We start from the raw sequence: 6,000 nt of genomic DNA on the forward strand, positions 1-6,000 counted from the left end.
TTGTCAGCGATAAAAGTTTTGAAAGACGGAGATATCAAAGACAGAGTAGATATTTGTGTATATCCAAAAGCAAAGCACAATTCATCATTTCTGTCAAATAAATCGCACATTCCAATACTTTACTCTTTCCTTTACTTTTCCCTGATGGCGAAACAGGTTGGTCGTACAATATGAATCACACAAATTCAGAAAAACTAATAAAACCCACACAATATTTCGGGTCAAAATTAATGATACATCCATCCATCCATTTTCCAACCCGCTAAATCCGAACACAGGGTCACGGGGGTCTGCTGGAGCCAATCCCAGCCAACACAGGGCACAAGGCAGGAACCAATCCCGGGCAGGGTGCCAACCCACCGCAGTTAATGATACATTCCAGTGTATTTAACCCACTTCTGTCATCTCAACGTCTAGCGCAACATTACATTATTAATCCGTATTTAATGGATTTGATGGATCACATTCAAAATTCAAATATCAATAGTTCAGACAAATTCATAATATGAAAAGCAGTAATATTACCATCATCATATCAAGGTAGTCCAAGAGCATTGCAACAGTTATATCATGATGCAATGGCAATATCCCGAACTATTGGTTGGCCAGATTTATTTATTACAATGACGTACAATCCACAGTGGCCAGAAAAAAAAATGTCTTCTCCGAGAAATATAGGTAGCGGTTTTTCTTCATGGATGGACTGGGCGGAACAGGAAAAACATTTTTGTATAAATGTTTAATCCACTATTGCAAACACTTATGCAAAAACATTACATCGATAGCGTGGACAGGTATAGCAGCAATTCTTCTTCAATATGGCAAAACAGCTCACAAAACGTTTAACTTACCTTTAAATATCATGGACGAAAATGTTACATTGAAATGGAAAAGAAGATGAAGCAAGAAATACAACAGAGCGAAATATTTGTTTGGGACGAAGCGTCAATGATCCCACAAACAGTATTAAATGTACAGTAATCCCTCCTCCATCGCGGGGGTTGCGTTCCAGAGCCACCTGTGAAAGGTGAAAATCCGCGAAGTAGAAACCATATGTTTATATGGTTATTTTTATATTGTCATGCTTGGGTCACAGATTTGCGCAGAAACACAGGAGGTTGTAGAGAGACAGGAACGTTATTTAAACACTGCAAACAAACATTTGTCTCTTTTTCAAAAGTTTAAACTGTGCTCCATGACAAGACAGAGATGACAGTTCCGTCTCACAATTAAAAGAATGCAAACGTATCTTCCTCTTCAAAGGAGTCAGGAGCAGAGACTGTCATAAAGGCAGAGGAAAATCAATAGGGCTGTTTGGCTTGTAAGTATGCGAAGCACCGCGGCACAAAGCTGTTGAAGGCGGCAGCTCACACCCCCTCCGTCAAGAGCACAGAAAGAGAGAGACAGAGAAAAACAAGCAAGCAAAAATCAATACGTGCCCTTCGAGCTTTTAAGTATACGAAGCACGGTGCAGCATGTCGTTTCAGGAAGCAGCTGCACAAAAGATAGCAACGTGAAGATAATCTTTCAGCATTTTTAGACGAGCGTCCGTATCGTCTAGGTGTGCGAACAGCCCCCCTGCTCAATCCCCCTACGTCAGGATCAGAGAAAGTCAGCGCAAGAGAAAGAGAAATATAAGCTGGGTAGCTTCTCAGCCATCTGCCAATAGCGTCCCTTGTATGAAATCAACTGGGCAAACCAACTGAGGAAGCATGTACCAGAAATTAAAAGACCCATTGTCCGCAGAAACCCGCGAAGCAGCGAAAAATCCACGATATATATTTAAATATGCTTACATATAAAATCCGCGATGGAGTGAAGCCGCGAAAGGCGAAGCGCGATATAGCGAGGGATTACTGTAATTAACAAAAATTTTCTTGACGTTTTTGGATCTGAACAACCGTTTGTGGGTAAAACCTTTATACTGGGAGGTGACTTTAGACAAGTTCTACCAGTAGTCAAGAAAGGAGGCATTTACGATGCATGCCTAAAGAGTGGGCCTTTATGGTTCCAGCAATTCAAATTACAAAAAAATATGCGAGCAAATCAAAATTCGTATGATTTCGCAAACTGGCTACTAGCAGTGAGAAATGATGAAGTCAAACGAATTAACATGAAAATTAGTACATATTCCGTGAATAACATTAGACACAAAAGGAGATTTTGATATGCCATTCATATTAAAATGTTTACAGTTTCCTATTAGAATAGCTTTTGCTATGACAATTAACAAATCACAGGGACAAACATCAGAAAAATTCGGTTTATTTATTAGAGAGAAAGAAACAATATTCACTCACAGGCAGTTATACGTTGTGTTGTCATGATGTATGTCCAAACGCGGAATCAAAATTCAAAGCGATATTGGCGAAAAGTTAACTCCAAATATTGTTTTTAGTGAAGTTTAAAAGTAAAAGTGAAAATAATGAATTTGTAACAAATCCTATGAAAATAACAATCTATTTAAATTGTATATCCAGTTAACCAAACCTGGGGGTTGGCGAGCAAAGCGAGCAGGGGGCAGAGCCCCCTAGTAATAAAAAAAAAAAAAACATACTCCAAAGGTGAGTTGATTGCAGGGAGCCAGTTATGGTTGTTTGGCCATTTGTTGAAGATGCCACCAGGCAAATGCCATGGAAAGTGTACCAGGTATGGCCCACGAGAAGATGACCCAGGGACAGACAAGGACAGGAAGGATGATATTTCCGTACTGCCTTGGAAAAACCCTTGAATTCTCCAGACCTGCTAGGAACAGGGTGCTCTGGTCTATTCAGCTCAGTGTTTTGTCACCACCGAAATAAACAGTACACTGAATGTAATTTTTTTACTTTTTTTTAACATGCTTCTCACTTTAATTGTTCACCTTAATGATGACAGATCATAGGAACAAACATCTGGGTTACCCTGTAAAGAGCAATTAATTTGCACCCAGTTGCAAGTATGTCCATAATATCATCAAAATAAATGCTTAATAAATGCTAAATAAATGTTAACCTGAAAATTTGGTAGCAATAATCCAACTAACAACAAACAAAAAGATGATTTTACCTAAAGTGAAATTTGATCTTTAATTAAAGATTTAACAGGAGTGAAGTCCAGCAACAGCTCTAAGCTTTCAAGAGCTTTCAAGATCTGATGCCATCATAATTGTTGAAAGTCCTTTCAAACCTGATGAGAAATCATAGAATGGCCAAGGTAGAAATGCCTTTGTCTCTGTGCTGCTAAATGTCACCATTCTGAATTTTTCATTTTGTGGTTTTTGAAATAATGTTGATAAATATTTTGTGAGCCCATGAGTGGATCCTAAATAGAAAATGTTAGATATTTTTTGCTAGTACTTTTATACATTAATCCAAAGTGTACCTGAACAGTATGTCAAAAGGACAGCAGTATGTCAACAGTAGAGTATTTGGTTTCCAAAGGCCTTTTAGACAAACTAAAGCCCACAATTAGCTTTCTTTATTTTATCCAATGACCACTGTTTATCCTATTTATATAGAACTAGCCATGTGCGCCCAACTACGTTGCGCGTGTTAAAGTTGTCTATGAAGGGCTCCCTGTTTAAACGTGGCTGCCAGTCGTGAACTGGGCCCTTCGTTGCACAGCATTATGATTTTTTTATAAGGGAAACAAAATTACAAAAGAAAACCCTTGGACATTGATTCGATAGGAACGGCCTACTCGGAATCACTGTCCGAATAGTAATTATGTGGTGGTGTAGGAGCATTTCTGCTTCTCTCTGTTCACAGTCCGTCTCATTTTCACGACGCTGTCGTTTCCTCTCACGATCTCTTCTCAACCTTTCTCCAATCTCGCAGGTTGCTTTGTGGCAATCCAAAGAGTAAGGCAATATACACGGAGCAATGGTTAGAAAAGGGGGACACATAGGTATCCAGGCTCTTTAAAGCATAAATAGGGATCACTTCACTGACATGTGAGCAAGCCACGGTACAACTGTGAGATGCGCAGCACTCGCCGGCTACAACGTAACAATAATAATTTCCGGAACATGCTGTTATGTTGTCATTCATTTTACCCACTGTCTTTCTTTCATTCATATGTTACGTAGGTACGTACCTTTTATCTTCGGCAATCTCATTCTCTAACCAGGCCTCAGGAGCTAACCAGCGTAACACTGTCCACCACCCCTTTCGTTATTCCGGCACATTGTTGACATCCGTGAGTAACAACAGCGTACTAAACTGGAAGGTGGTCTACGCATGCGTGGAATTCGCGGACAAACAAAGATCAAGATCCAAATGAAGATTATATATAAAGATTAGTTAATTTAAAGCACAACAATTTGTTTAGTTTGAATGTCTGTGTTTTGAGGTGTGACTGGAGTACTACAGTCTTCAGTAGTATAAGCCTGGAGGAGATTCTTAATGCAATGCCTATGTTTTAGTTGTCTCTCTACTGCCATCTAGTGCTTCTTCTTCTAATTCATTCGCAGACAAACAAAGATCAAGATCCAAATGAAGATTATATATAGAGACTAGCAAAATACCCGCGCTTCGCAGCGGAGAAGTAGTGTGTTAAAGAGGTTATGAAAAAAAAAAAAGGAAACATTTTAAAAATAATGTAACATGATTGTCAATGTAATTGTGTTGTCATTGTTATGAGTGTTGCTGTCTTTTATATATATAATATACACACACACACACATATAAACATATATATACATATACATATATATATACATATCTACATATACACATATCTACATATACATACGTATATACACATCCACAAAAACATATATATACATATACAAATTTACATATCTACATATATATATATATATAGACATACATATATACATACATACATTCACATATATATATATATACTGTATATAAACATATGTACTTATTGGCTCCTGTATTTAGGATATAGCAGGTTGGATAATGGACGGATGGACATCTGTATGCATAGCCGTATTTGCCCGTTTTCGTTTTTTTTCTTTCTTCAGTAATATTTCAGTAAACCCGGAGCTTGTCAGTTCAAATCCTGGTACTGACACCACTGTGTGACCCTGAGGAAGTCACTTCACCTGCCTGTGCTGCAAAAAACAAAAGTAATGTAACAAATTGTACCTCAGATGTTGTAAGTTGGTGGAATAAAGGAATAAGTAAAATAGATAAATATGTATTATACACATAGGAACTATTCATTTATTTTCAGTTAAGTCATCTGCAGCAAACTTTTATAAATGAGGGTTTCTGATTTTTAGATAGTGCAAACTGTTTCTTCTTCATTGACGTTTTTTCTTGGAGAGCTTTTTTCATTTCATTGAAAATGAAAGCAGCAGCTGCCAAAATATGTAGCTTTCTTATTAATTTTTCAACATTGTGTAAAATAAATGTATAAAGTAACATAAAAGGTTTAAATACTGGTTATCCTTTTACACTAAAATATTACTAAAGAGGTACAAAAAAAGTAAAATGGATATGTTCTTTTTCTTTAAGAAGATTAAATATTACTGAAGAAAGAAAAAAAAAAATTAAACAGCCAAATGGGGCTATGCATACGAACTTAAAAGGTTTAAATAAAACAGAAATATATATTTTATTTTTACTTGCTTAACTTGTGGAGGGTGTATCCTGTAGCAAAGCCCTAACTTTTTTCGTGAAAGCCCGTTTCAGTAAATAAGTGTTAAAAACAGGTGTAAAGATATTGACAATAAGCTACACAAACCCATGAAGACATGGAATCGTTTAAATCAAGTATCATTACATCTTCCTTTCTTAAAGAGAAGTAAGGCAGTACTTATAAGCTTACATATTTATATATAGACATACATATATATATATACATATATATCTGAAGCCGTGCAAGCACACTCTTGAGAATGCAACGTATAGTTGTACAGAAGAAAAGCAATCTTGCCTCAAATGAATGGCAACCTTTTGTAGGTCTATGAACTTAATTTAAACTTTAGGTTTACACGGTGCTTTCTTTCCGAAGTACCTGCACTCATGAATATGTCTGTATGTGTCA

Source organism: Erpetoichthys calabaricus, chromosome 7, assembly GCF_900747795.2.
Source record: "Erpetoichthys calabaricus chromosome 7, fErpCal1.3, whole genome shotgun sequence".
Lineage (NCBI taxonomy): Eukaryota > Metazoa > Chordata > Cladistia > Polypteriformes > Polypteridae > Erpetoichthys > Erpetoichthys calabaricus.